Raw genomic sequence first — 14,136 nt, forward strand, 5'->3', positions numbered from 1 at the left:
AAAATCCAAGTAACATTCAAGCCAATACGGTTTTGATGACATGCATTATTTCTACACGTATATTTGAAAGTAAGAGAGAGCTTGAACGTTATGCCATACTATGTCTGACAAACGTCTTTTAAATCAAATGCATGCAAGTCCGAAGAACTAATGTCAATTGCTAAAACGGTTTGATTTCGAACTGTTGATAATCATGAAGTACTTTATTTACAGACTTTGCAGTTAACCACTGAATAGTACTTCAGAAAATCCACATACAGTGGAACCTCGGTTTTCGAACGCCTCTCAGTTCGGACAAATCGGTGTTCGACCAAAAATTTATAGAAATTCTTGCTTCGCTGTTCGGTCAAAAAAATCGGAGTTCGAACGCCGGTACGCTAGGGTGCGATGCTGAGCGGCGTACGGGTGTTTTAGCCCATAATTATGCCTCCGAAGAAGGTCGGTGCAAGCAGGACAGGTGAAAAAAGACAAGTTGTTCGTACAACTATTGCCTTTAAGAAATACATAATAGCTAAATATGAAAGAGGTGTACGAATTTCCCATCTTGCTAGTGAATACAGCATGGCTAAATCTACTATCAGTACGATAGAAAAGAATAAGGAGGCTGTGAAATCGAGTGATGCGGCTAAGGAAGTTAGCGCTATAAGCAAGCACCTGCCGCAAGTTTTGGAAGAGGTTGAAAAACTTTTGATGATTTTTCTCTACCCACCATCCACCACAAAGGTAAGAAATCCTATTCATAATCCTTTTTTTATTTTCACACGTTCATGTTAGCGTAATCTTTCGTAAGGAAGAAATTACGCTAACGCGAACGTACGATTAGCCTGGGTTAGCTTCATGTTTACGTTCATGGAAAACATTCAGGGTTTTGGAACGGATTAAAACGATTTTACATTACTTTTAATGTGAAAAACGATTTCGGTGATTGAACAAATCGGTTTTCGAACAGGGTTCTGGAACGGATTATGGTCGAGAACCGAGGTTCCACTGTATTTGTTTTGTTTACCGTTCTCCTTCTGTTAATGAGCCTGTTCTTGGTTTACAGGGATATAAATTGTTACTTGATATGAATGTATTTTTTATTTGCATGTCTGTAAAAAAATGGACAAAAGGTCATTTACGCATTTATATCTCTACTGTACCTAATTAGTTTAAGTGCATTTTTATTCATTTTTTGTACAAATCCACAGTATGTTCAATAGAAGATGTTTGTTTCATTTTACCTAGTTTTGTGGTGTGTATTATTATTTTGCACATAGTTAAGTAAACTTCATGCTAATAACTACAAATTATTCTCTAATCATTTCAGTAGCACGTTAGAATCTGTCTTGTTGAATTGGTTTTCTGTTCTGAAGCGATAGTTAAGGGATCCGCCGCAACCCAGCTTTGATTCCTTTTGCAAACGATGTTTCGCAATTTTATTCAGCGACAATTATTAACAGTTAAATCATTGCAATAAAATTTGCTGTAAGTATATAAAGGGTATACCAGGGGTGTCAAATATTATCTTGGGGGCCGGACTAGTAGAGTAGAAAGAAAACGAGAGGGAAGGAAATAAGAGAAAGAGAGGGAGAGAAAAAGAGAGTGGGTGGGACAAAGAAAGAGAGAAAGGGAGAAACAGAGAGAATATAAGGAACAAAATAGATACAAGAGAAATAGTGAGAGGGGGAAAGAAAGTGAGACAAAGAAAGAAAACTAAAGAGAAATAGACAGAGAGAGAGAGGAGAGAAAGGAAAGAAAGAAGGAACAAAGAGAATGGGAAAACAAGGAGAGAGAGAGAGAGAGAGAGACAGAGAGAGAGAGAGAAGAGAGAGAAAAGGAAAAAGGAAGAGAGAGCAAAAGAAATTGAAAAGACAGAGAGAGAGAAAGAGAGGGAGAGAAAAAGAGAGTGGGTGGGACAAAGAAAGAGAGAAAGGGAGAAACAGAGAGAATATAAGGAACAAAATAGATACAAGAGAAATAGTGAGAGGGGGAAAGAAAGTGAGACAAAGAAAGAAAACTAAAGAGAAATAGACAGAGAGAGAGAGGAGAGAAAGGAAAGAAAGAAGGAACAAAGAGAATGGGAAAACAAGGAGAGAGAGAGAGAGAGAGAGACAGAGAGAGAGAGAGAAGAGAGAGAAAAGGAAAAAAGGAAGAGAGAGCAAAAGAAATTGAAAAGACAGAGAGAGAGAAAGAGAGTGAAAGAAAAAGGAACGGAGAGTGAGAGAAATACAAGTACAGCGTTTACATGGAGAAAGAGACAAAGAGGAACAAAGAAAGAGAAAAATAGACGGATAGAGTGAAAGACAGAGAGTGAGAGAAAAGGGGAGGGAGAGTGAGAGAGAAAGAAAGAGAAAGAGACAAAGAGAAAGTGTGAGAGAGAGAGAGAGAGAAAGAGAAAGAGAAAGAGAGAGAGAAAGAGAGAGAGAGAGAGAGAGAGAGAGAAAGAGAGAGAGAAATACAAAGACAGCTTTTGTGAGAGGAACCTAGCTTTGGCGACATAAAGTGGACATATTTCAACCAGCAGCTTGTTTTTGTCTTGCGATTCCCTAAGCGTTGTCTCGCAGGCAGGATTCGATCCCTTAGCGGGCCTGATCTGGCCCGCGGGCCGCCTGTTTAACAGCCCTAGTATACACAGATATACAAGGTAGCTCTTACTATAGTCCCAATTTCATGCTCCTTGTGTATGAAATTTATATGACGAAAGCATTTTATAATCCGGTGACTCCAATAGTCCTGAAAATACGGCTAATTGGCCTGAATGTAGAAGTTGCCTTTTGGGGTCTTTCGGTTTGCGCCCAATGCTACCTACTTGGTTTAGGTGAGCACGGGCTGATTCATGTGGCGGCCGTCCGTGTCCAGGGCAAGAAGACGACCAATCAGTTGCGTGAGGCTTCGAGTAGATTGGAGGCCAGAAAGTTACGGTCGCTTCTCACAGTTGGAGGTCCCTCCGTCACATGGTAACATCTCCGGTGCAGCGGGTGGTACTGCAAGAGAGGTACAAACACAAAGGATCACTACATGGAAGCTTAACTGTTTTTAATCAAGCTTTTAATGGCCTTAAAAGGAGTTCTGCACTTTGTTATTTGTCATTATTATCACCATGTGTTGGGGAGGCAGCGCTAAGAAGGATGCCTCTCATTTTAATAAACTGGTGAGGAAGGCGGGCTCTATTGTGGGCACAGAGCTGGACAGCCTGACAACTGTAGCTGAGAGACGGGCACTGAACAAGATGCGATCAATCATGGACAATTCATTACATCCACTACACAGCATAATCTCCAAACAGAAGAGCAGCTTCAGCGACAGACTGCTGTCATAGTCTTGTTCCACGGACAGACTGAGGAGATCGTTTCTTCCTCATGCCATGAGGCTCTTTAACTCCACCCGGGGGAGTAAAAGCCCACATTAAACCCCACCCCCACATTTGCATATTACCCTATTTTTATTACAGTGTGTATTTCATAGCACTATTTAAATACTCTATAGCAAAACGTTATATAGGGTATTTATGTATTGTATATCTTTACATTATTAGCTCAGGAGGTAGAGCGCTCGTCTTGGGATCAAGAGGTCTCAGGTTCGATTCCCGGGTCCTCCGTGTGATATGTCCATGGGCAAGACACAAAATACCTAATGCCCCCAATAAGCAGGTAGGCGCCTTGCATGGCTGACTCCCTATTGGTGTGTGAGTGTGTGTGTGAATGGGTAAGTGTGAAGCACATTGTAAAGCGCTTTGGGAAGTCTACATTGACTTGAAAAGCGCTAGATAAATGCAGACCATTCACCATTTAACACAAGGATACTGCTGCAAGTGTGAATTTCCCTGCAGGGATGAATAAAGTATCTATCTATTATTAGACAGTTTTATATTTTCCTCACACATCCCAAAAACATGCTGGTTAGGCTAATTGATGGGTCCAAACCAGTGATGGGGGCCCGACTAGAGATCGACGGGTATGGGTTTTTCTGGCCCGATACTTAATTTTTTTGCTAAAAAAAGAGGCCAAAAACCGATTTGTTTTTCATTGTATGATCACTGTTCTGATTAAATGATGGGTTAATCAGTGATAATATAAAAAAACATCCAAATCCACAATCAATAATGTTGATAGACTATAAGGCGTGACTTTTGTCACAAGGGCTTAACCCTGCTGCTTATGCAATGCTGCAGCTAATTTATGCACCAGGGGCGCCCGAGTAATAAGGGTAAGTGAGACAGGTGGAATATATGTGTCGGGGTAAACGCAAGTTAAGTGTATTTTGTGTTTTGTGCATGAATAAAACTAGCATGAACAGACGCTCATGATGGAAAAGGTGTCATTCGAAAGTTCAACTACCATATTGGGAATATGCTCACATTGGGTGGTATAGTGGTGTTTCTTAACCCTTTTTGAACCAAGGGACACTTTTATTTATAAAAAAGTTCTGAGGCACACGGTCCGTCAAAAATGTTCGAAAATGAAGTTATGTCCAATATTTCACTGTACTACCTCATAAGCAGATAATTCATACATAAAAAGAAGAAAATAAGACTTAAAATAAAAGAGAATGATGTGCTTTATCTTTTTATTTTTTACAGTGTAATCTTAAACAGCTATGTTAAACAAATTAAGTTATTAAATGTACTGTGCTACCTCATGAGCAGATAATTAGTATATAAAAAGCAGGGTTGGGTAGGGTTACTTTAACTGGATTAGTTTCAATTACTTTTGGATTACTCCAATACCAAATATGCTAATAAAAGACAAAATAAACTAAATATGAATACAATTACTAAATAATAATAATAATAATAATTTCCTTTGTATTGTCATTCTTTGTAACAATGTACACAGAACGAAATGTCGTTACACCTGACCCGTTGCGGCTGCATCGACTCGCTACAACGGGTCAGGTGTATCGACATTTCGTTCTGTGTACATTGTTACAAAGAATGACAATACAAAGGAAATTATTATTATTATTATTATTGTAGCGAGTCGATGCAGCCGCAGCCAACAGAGGGCGCCGCCATTATACCAATTAGGTAGGTCTCGGCCGAGGCGCGAACCAGCGACCTCCCAGTCTCAAAGCGGGCACACTTGCTTGGGGAGTTACGGAATACATGGAACGGCAAAAATGATGTTGGCAAGCTGTTTGGATTTATTTTCATTTTGTTTATGTCGCATTTTATGTTAGTTTTGCCGGAGATCAAAGAGATCAAAGCCAGGAGAGAAAGCTTAACATCTGTTGTGAGTCATAATTGTATTCATAGTATTATTCATTAGTTTCTTTTGTCTTTTATTAGGATATTTGGCATTGGAGTAATCCAAAAGTAATTGAAAGTAATCCAGTTAAAGTAACCCTACCCAACCCTGATAAAAAGTATATAAAAATATACTGCCACCTACTGATATGGATGACTATTACAGTTCCTTGTCTGAGGAAAGCAAAAATACTGAATAATGGCCTGATTTTTTGGGAAAGATAAAATTGGGCAAATTCCAGCAGCACACTAGACAAGGTCTCACGGCACACTAGTGTGCCCCGGCACACTGGTTGAAAAACACTGGTATAGTGGTACCAATTTAGTACTGGGATACATTGGTATTTAAAATAGACTCCACTGCATACTATTGTATAATGCCAGTACTTGAACATTTGTTTTTTCAAATTTGGCTTGTGATCATATGGACTTTGTAATCCAGAAATACCATCCCGAAATTTCACCCAAATATAAATACTCCTAAATTTGTGTAAGCAGTGTATAAATAGAGAGCGTATTGTGCAAGATAGAATCTATATTTTGTCCTTGGCCTAGCGGCACATTCCGATCCTTCAACCACTTCTCATCTTTATTATCTGTGCCTGGCTTCGTACACGAGAGCTTTGAAAGGACCAATATGCTATGCTGTCTCAATGGCCCGATCGATGTCTTCTTGCCGCCTTGTTTCCTTCACCTTTTCTTTCCTTTGATTTTGGACACTTCAGCTGACATTGACAACCGATGCTGACGACAGCAGGAATATATAAAGTCTGAAAGATGCCGCACGCCATTCATCTTTGCGGCTTTGTGCTTGTGTGTGTTTGGGGGCTGTGGGCGGTTGTTAATGCATCACACTGAATCAGAAAACGACAGGGTCGGACCACAACATCAGTGACAAAATCACAACAGCAACACTCAGCGGTTAAAAGAGAGGATCAGTTGAGAGTCGGCCCGATGCGAGTGTCATTCTCGAACATTATAAAAGCTCGTGATTGAGTAACTGTAGCGCACCAAGCTTACAAGTGCTACTTAAATATAGCCATAGAGCTTTCTCTCGACAATACAAACATAAAAAAGATGAAAACTGATGACATTTATACGACAGAACAACCTTTTTGCCTCATCTACAAAACAAATCCAAGAGGATTCATGCACCAGCGGAGAGAAACATGTTTCTGCTGAGTTTAAATAATACATAATGAATCTATGTCAGGTTCATACAGGGACAAGGTGGTCCGAGGAGCTACAGTTAGACCCTTATCACAATACTTGAAAATTGGATTTGCAAAACTGCTCACTTTTTTAGAGTATGTTGAATAACCCCTTTACACTAGTTCACACTGCACACATGGACAACATATTCAGCATGCCAATAGTGATTCTCTTCCAAAAAATGGAATTCACACTGTACAGACGCTGCCCTACTCACGAACGAGATTCTGGACGATCGTTCGTAAGTTGAATTTGTTTGTAAGTGTCTTCAGTGCAATATTTTGTATGTTTAAGGTTTATATAAGTATGTTTAAGGATTGTATAAGTAACCTGTGTTGTATTGTACTAAAAAAATAAACAATTCATGAAATAATATACTCTAGAAAGACAAATAAAGTTTAATTTACTTTTGGAAGATGAGCTTCAAAAGGTCCTCCTTTGTGGTAAAAAATGACGGAAAAAAAGGGATCCAACCATTTTCTCAACCGCATCAAACTTTCTTATTCCACTTTCAATTCAAAAGAAACAGCTCTCCTCGTCTTTGCACATTACACAAACCATATTGAATGGATGTACGAGATGTTAAACAATAAAAATGCCAAAGTTCTTAGCACGCTGGAGATACAGTACATAAGTTTACACACCAACTAGGAAGAGGAAGCGGATTTCTTCTTCGGGGTGGATGCTGGGTGACCTTTCACAGCGCCACCACACACCGGTAGCGGCGGAATAAAGCACTTCAGTACTGTCCGGTACTCGGAAAAAGATGCACACAATACAAAATCTAATTTACAGCAATGTCCGGATATTTTTCGACATCCCGAAAAAATGTTTGTTATCTACTGTTTTTCGTAAGTCGAAAGCTCATAAGTAGGGGAGCGTCTGTATCTTACATGGTAAACTAAGAATCTTTTCGGTATCCCACTGCATGATTTTTTTTCTTTCATTCATATCAGAGATGTTCAGCACATTTGCATTTCCAGAGACTACACACTTCTTAGATTGGTACCTGACAAAATATCATTTCAAATAAGGAAGCTATTCACATAAGTCTGTCAGATGATGAAAAGATAAATTGTGGGCCATTCAGGGCGAGAAAGTGCCACATATGTTCAGTGGCCCATCCCCGGCAAACGCATGAGGACACATTTAGCCATGATTTCATGCCGTGCATGTTGTACATACCGTATATGCAATTTAATTCCCAATGACTCACATCTGGTTGAAATGCAATTACGTTGAATGGTACACAACATACATGTGATGCCAAAATTAAGTAATGTCGCGTAATTGAAATCTTGTTTTGAAACAGAGACTTCAGAGAATGTATGTTTTATCACAAGTTTGAGAAACTTCTTTAGAACTTCAACTCAAGTTAACCTAGGTAACTCATGTGTTTTTAAAATAAGACTACATGGACAGGTAACTCCCTTAATTATTCTTCGAGTTATTTGACTGGATTTTATTATTTGTTCAGTCCTTTGCAAACACAGGTGCATTACAATGCTATACAAATAAAGGTTTCAAGCTCTCACTTGGCATGCATCTCCCAAAAAACTCAATATTGATGTTTGATGTTACGAGTAGTGCTTTGTGGCACTCAGTGCTTTTGTGTGTTCAACTCCACTGGGGCCGCTAAGTCAATGGGCAGAATGACAACTTGTCACTTCTTCCTTTAAATTGTTCATTGAGTAAAAAAATAAAAACGCTGATTCGCCAAATAATGACCTTCACCACTTTCTTAGAGCATAACTCTTGTACGGCGAGATGCAAAATTAAAATTTCAAGAGTAACTTTAATTACTTTAAATATTGTGCCGCAAATGTCAGGTCGCTCTATCAACCCTGACGACAAAATCAAAGAAATAAATATAAAATAAATAAATAGGTAAAATCTGTCCTTAACATCTTATAACCAGATTAATGGTTTTAAAACTGATTTCTTAAAGCAACAGTTAGAAAAGGCTAAATAAAGACTTCTAATAATCATAATAGTCATAGTCAAGATAGGGATGAATGATAGATAGATAGATAGATAGATAGATAGATAGATAGATAGATAGATAGATAGATAGATACTTTGTTCATCCCCGAAGGGAAATTCACATTTCCAGCAGCATCCCTGAGCTGAGAACAATCGAGAACAATCGAAAAATAACACGGGAGCTGCTGGAGTGGCTGCCATTCGTGACGGCGCCGGAAGAAAAGATTCAATTTGAATCATGTACAAACAAACAAACAATTGAATCATGTACAAACAAACAAACAAACAAAATATTCATGGTTACTATCAAGAGCAATATTCTTGCTATGTGCGACACACAACATTGTGAAAGGATCTATTACAATGCATTTGTTATCATGAGAATAGCGAGTGGAAAGAGGGGATTTTGTCATTCTTTTGTGGCTTAAACTAAAGTTTAATGTACAGTGGTGAGCTGTCCTGCTTTATTCCTCAACCACCAATGTGCTATTAATTGTATGTATATCTAACGTACATGTCATGTTTTCTTGATTTATTTGTTCATGTACTGTTTAACACTATGAATTGTATGTTGACATTACACTTGTGTGGCAAAAGGTATGTTTTAAATGCTTAGAAGACAACAAGAGAAAGAATGATTGAACTTATAATTGCACCCGATAAAAATATTTTTGTTTCATCTGCCCTAAACATTAACCACTTAACGTTCTGTTGGTAAACCAAGTCGTGACTTCACGATTTCACTAGTCACTGAAATATGTCATTCCACATACCCTTGGAAAGCGTAAACTCTTTGGATTTAAGATATGATATGACCATTTCAAAATATACTCCTCACAGAAACATCAGTCTGAATCAAGACAACTTCTGGTATAGCTGTTATTCTCTGACCCTTTGATGGACACCACTCTGGGCCAATTGCAAGCTTTTTTATTCACAGTCCCCACCTAGCCTGTGACAACCTATGAGAGCCTGCATTGAAAAAAAAATGTCACGACCAATTCAACTTCAAAAATCTTTAGCCAATAGTGACCGATTGTGAATTGTTAGCCAATGAAATATTCCATTTTGCCATCTGTATTGAAATCGGAGATGAAATTAAACATGTGCATATGCAACCCGTGATCCGTTTTTATTGTGCACAATCATGGATTGCCATTTCTAGAAAGATAAGTCGAATATTTAAAACTCTTTACCTATGTATAAAAATTGGCCAAATTAAAACACATGAATTCAAAGGTTTTTAGGGCTGTGAACTGGTCGTCTTTGATCGGCCACTTTTGGAAAAGCCTAGATCTACCATTAGAAAAATGTGTGAAAGCCAACGCTTAGTTTTTCAGATTTTGATCAAATATACATTAAATTTGATTGCAAAAAGTGTTACTTTTCATAAAAAGCAAAAACTGGTTCTATTCTCCAAACAGTTCAAGAATTTACTTTGGGTATGTCTTAGATTGGCATTTTAGGCAAATTTTACAGGAACGGTGAGGGGTTACAAAAATACCACATATGACATCGCAATGGCGACTCTCCAGGGGGGAAAAACACAATATAATTATTTTGCATAATCTTCCAGACCTCTTTCTCGCCAATAAATCAATTTAAATACTTCATGACTGACATACTGTACATATGCTACTGTAAAAGTTATGTAATGACCACTTGGCACTCGTTCAAGTCTGGTTAGTTATAATAAGCTGGTGTCAAGGTTAATGTCAGAATACAAGGGAAGGAATTGTTTTTAGTTAATCTATTTCCTCAATTTACTCATTTGTACCCTTAATGCACTAATCTGCTCCATTATATTACAAATATTCTTTCACAATTCACAATCGATTTAATAATCTGTACTTTTAGTTTCCTAAAATGTACACTCCAACACATGTCAAGGCACTCAGACCAAAACATGAGCGTCAAGAAACAGCACGGGCAATGAAGGCTGCTGATTTCAGACTGACAAATTTCAAATTTTAGTAAGGTGATTAAATTCCAGTGACATTTCTTTTCAGCGGGGGTTACTGACCTTCTTGAAAGTGAGAGCTACTTTTTTGTTACAAATTAGTGTGAAAGGCTACCAGTTTGATATGCATTTTAAAACTCAAAACATAAGGTTATTATTATGTTGTTACAATATTAGTATATTAATACCAGGCTGTAAATATTAGAAGTAGGGTTAAAATAGGCGCGATCAACCACTAAAACATGCCATTCATAACAGTAATGAATTCTTTACACACAAATTATAGGCTGAATTTAAAATTATTTGAAGTTATCATATATTTAAAGACAGTGATTATATCATTGATTTCTCATGCCATTAAGCGATGAAATTTCCAAGAAATTCTTAATGACCCATCAATGGTGAACTGTTTTCAGAACCATTCAGCAGGCAACCCATGTGTTCTTGGGGGCTAACCGGTGCCCACTGGCATGACCCACAGGGGGAATGACGCTTCATAGAACAATGCCATACAAACTAATGTGTGCTGCGGTTAATCACCATGGAAGAAATGCAATGCCAAAGCGAAGACACCAGAGAGCAGTGTTGGTATCATTTTGAAGCGGAGTTATTGAGAAACATGGCAACAATTTCAAGCATTAACATGCACTTCCCCCAGAATTCAGCACCTTTCAATCCTTGAAAACACGACAATAAAACGAAACTATTTTCAAGGATTTCAAGCACCTTGTACTAAATATGTACACGTGATCAATTCAGACCATTGATTGATCAAATTAGGCCATTGAGTTCATCAGTGATTTTTCATGCCAGGTAGCGATCAAAATTCCTAGAAAATCTCAATGAGCCATTACTGGTGAGTTATTTTCAAGAGTGGTCCGCAGCCTACTCATGTGTTCTTGAAGGGGCTACCTGGTGCCTGCACACATGCTGTTGTTAACGCCTGCTTCAATCTAAAGCAGTAATGTCTAAAGTCCGGCCCGGGGGCCAGTTACAGCCTTTAATCAAATTTTTACAGGCCTCTGTCATTAAATTAATATGTAGTAATGTATAATATACATTTGTACTGGAAAAAAAGAATCATAATGGCAGTAGCACTTTCGCAACCTTGCCCTTGGCTTTTTTTGTAGAATTGTAGCCCACTCTATTTCCGAAATGTCGATTGTAAATAAAAAAGGGAAAGTTGACTGTGAGGGCCACCGCATACAATACAAGTGGAAACTGGATATTTTTTCACCGAAATTCAACACAACTGCTTCTGCCTAAATTACCAAGAGACTGTGGCTGTTTTCAAATATGATATCAAGAGGCACTGCCAGACAAAACATGCAGACTACACAAATCTAACTTGAAACGAACACTGTGAAAAGGTGAAGCACCTGGAAGCTGTTTTAATGGCAGAGCAGCACTTTCCCACCAGACCCTGCGGGTCAGATGAAAATGCTACAAAGGCAAGCTACAAGGTCGCAACGCTGATATTCTAAGCACTGCAATCCTTTCACGGAGGGTGAATTTATTAAAGACTGTTTAAAGAATGGCAGGCTGAATAGTCGGCCCTCACACATTTTCAGCATACAAAATCTGGCACGCATTCTGAAGTTTGGAAACCCCAGGTCTACAAATGACACAATCAGACCACTTTATAGGGTCAAGTGACACAAAATACCAGCTGCACACTTCCATAGGGGAAATTCTTCAGTTTTGAATGGACGGCTTTAGTGAAATAAAGGCACCGATGTCAGGTAAAAAATTAAGAACTTTTGATTTAAAGCTCAAGCCTTCCACTTTTCAGTGTACCTGAACTACCTTAAGGTTGAAGGCATTAGTCTCCAGTGTGTAATTCAGGCGCTATAAAAAATAAATTGTTGTTTGAGTAGAAAGGAACTAAGCGAAACCAACTTTGCAAATGACTTGTATTCAAGGGTACTTCTGGTTCTAAAGTTACTAGACATTAAAAGTACTTTGGGTTCTTAAATAGAAGCAGTTAATGGTAGTGGTATTCAACATAATAGTCTCCAACAGCACTGCATTGTTAAATAACAAAAAAACGATTTATGGACAATCTGGAACCAAATAAATGCTAAACTAAATTCAAACAAGAGGCAAACTATATAATTACTATTGTTATGATTATTGTTTCTAATTGTGTCATGTGATACCTTGAATTAGTTGCCAAGCCTTTAAAATGAGCACTCTTGGTAGATTGAAGGCTGTGTGAAATAAAGTGCTAGCAGTGACTAGGGACAGTGTTCTTTCATTCAATTCCAGGGTTATTGTTGAACTAACTGCACATTTATTACACATTTGCATGGTTTTACGATTCAAATTATAAGCATAAAACATCTGGGGGTTTTTTAGTTAGTAAGATGGTTAAAAAAAGGTTACAAAAAAACTTCTAAAGAAGATTTCTGATGAACTCGAGTTCTAAATTCTTATTTTTTTTTAAATTGTGATATAAAATTTACCACATCGCCCACCATTGGATGGGCCCAAACTAGTGTAATGAGAACATTTTACATTTGTAGAAAACAAATTAAAGAGCACTATAATCTTGTTTTCTTTGATGGGTGTCCATTTCCAGAGTTGCTTTCATGGCGCAATGACATTCATGTTGTTCAAGGTTAAGATAATGACCGTTACTGGCTCTCCTTTAGAACGCAAGTAAACCATGATTGGCTTCTTCCTGAGCCCATCATCCCAAAAGAATAGTAAAAGAGGCAAATTTTGCCTTCTAAATCATTTTCTACAAACACATTATTCAAAATGTTCGGATTAGTGCTGGATCATTAAACAGGGGTGTCAAACTCATTTAGCTAGGAGGCAACATGGTAGAAAAAACAGTGTTTTTTTTCTCAACATGTTTGTTGTTGTCAAAAACCAACGTAAAAAAAAAATCAAATAAATGGTCTGCACTTTTCAAGTCAATGAAGACCTCCCAAAGTGCTTTACAATGTGCTTCACATTGTCAGCCATACAAGGCAACAACTACCTGCTATCAGGGGGGAGCATTCAGTGTCTTGGCTAAAGACACTTCAACATACAACACTGAGGAGCCAGGAATCGAACCTGCGACTTCTTGATCCCAAGACGAGCGCTTTACCTTGAGCCAGTGCCGCCCCGAAATGGATGCTTTACAATGTGCTTCACACTTTTCCCTTTTACACACTAACTAACCAAATGCAGCGTCCGCCATGCAAGGCAACTACCTGCTATCGGGGACACTTCAACATATAACACGGAGGAGCCGGGAATCGATCCTCTTGATCCCAGGACGAGCGCTTTACCTTCTGAGCCAGTGCCGCCCCGAAATAGATGCTTTATAATGTGCTTCACACTTTTCCCTTTTACACATTAACTGACCGATTGCAGCGTCTGCCATGCAAGGCAACTACCTGCTATCGGGGACACTTCGACATATAACACTGAGGAGCCGGGAATCGATCCTCTTGATCCTCTACCTCCTGAGCTAATGCCGCCCTAAAGAAGTGGTGGACAATGAATTTTATGTCACCAGACAAATATTTTCCCAACAGGAACATCTCTGCTAAGAGTAGCACATGCACAAAAGTGTCTTGAGTGGTAACGTAAATGTACAGAGATGCCGGCATACCAAAACTTCAAGTTTTGGAGCATTTTAGGCTACTTGCAAAGATTGCAAGGCAGAGCTCGAGTAAAATGGCGGTAGATGGGCGACGCACCAACATTTGAAAAGCGAACAAAACAGAGACTGACTTGCGTACCGTTTAATCGATTA

At 38.5% G+C, this 14,136-nt stretch overlaps 1 protein-coding gene across 2 annotated transcripts in view; it reads right to left on the bottom strand.

Annotated features, from left to right (window-relative positions):
• The window catches only part of ncoa1 (nuclear receptor coactivator 1), a 78,390-nt gene that overhangs the window by 48,040 nt on the left and 16,214 nt on the right, over positions 1–14,136 (bottom strand). For both annotated transcript variants that reach the window (XM_088324488.1, XM_088324489.1), the window contains one exon: positions 2,792–2,966. The gene's annotated coding sequence lies outside the window, so the exon portion shown is untranslated. The remainder of the gene's footprint in view (positions 1–2,791; positions 2,967–14,136) is intronic.

This window comes from Urocampus carinirostris, chromosome 20, assembly GCF_059441175.1.
Source record: "Urocampus carinirostris isolate Australia breed hairy pipefish chromosome 20, RoL_Ucar_1.0, whole genome shotgun sequence".
Taxonomy (NCBI): domain Eukaryota; kingdom Metazoa; phylum Chordata; class Actinopteri; order Syngnathiformes; family Syngnathidae; genus Urocampus; species Urocampus carinirostris.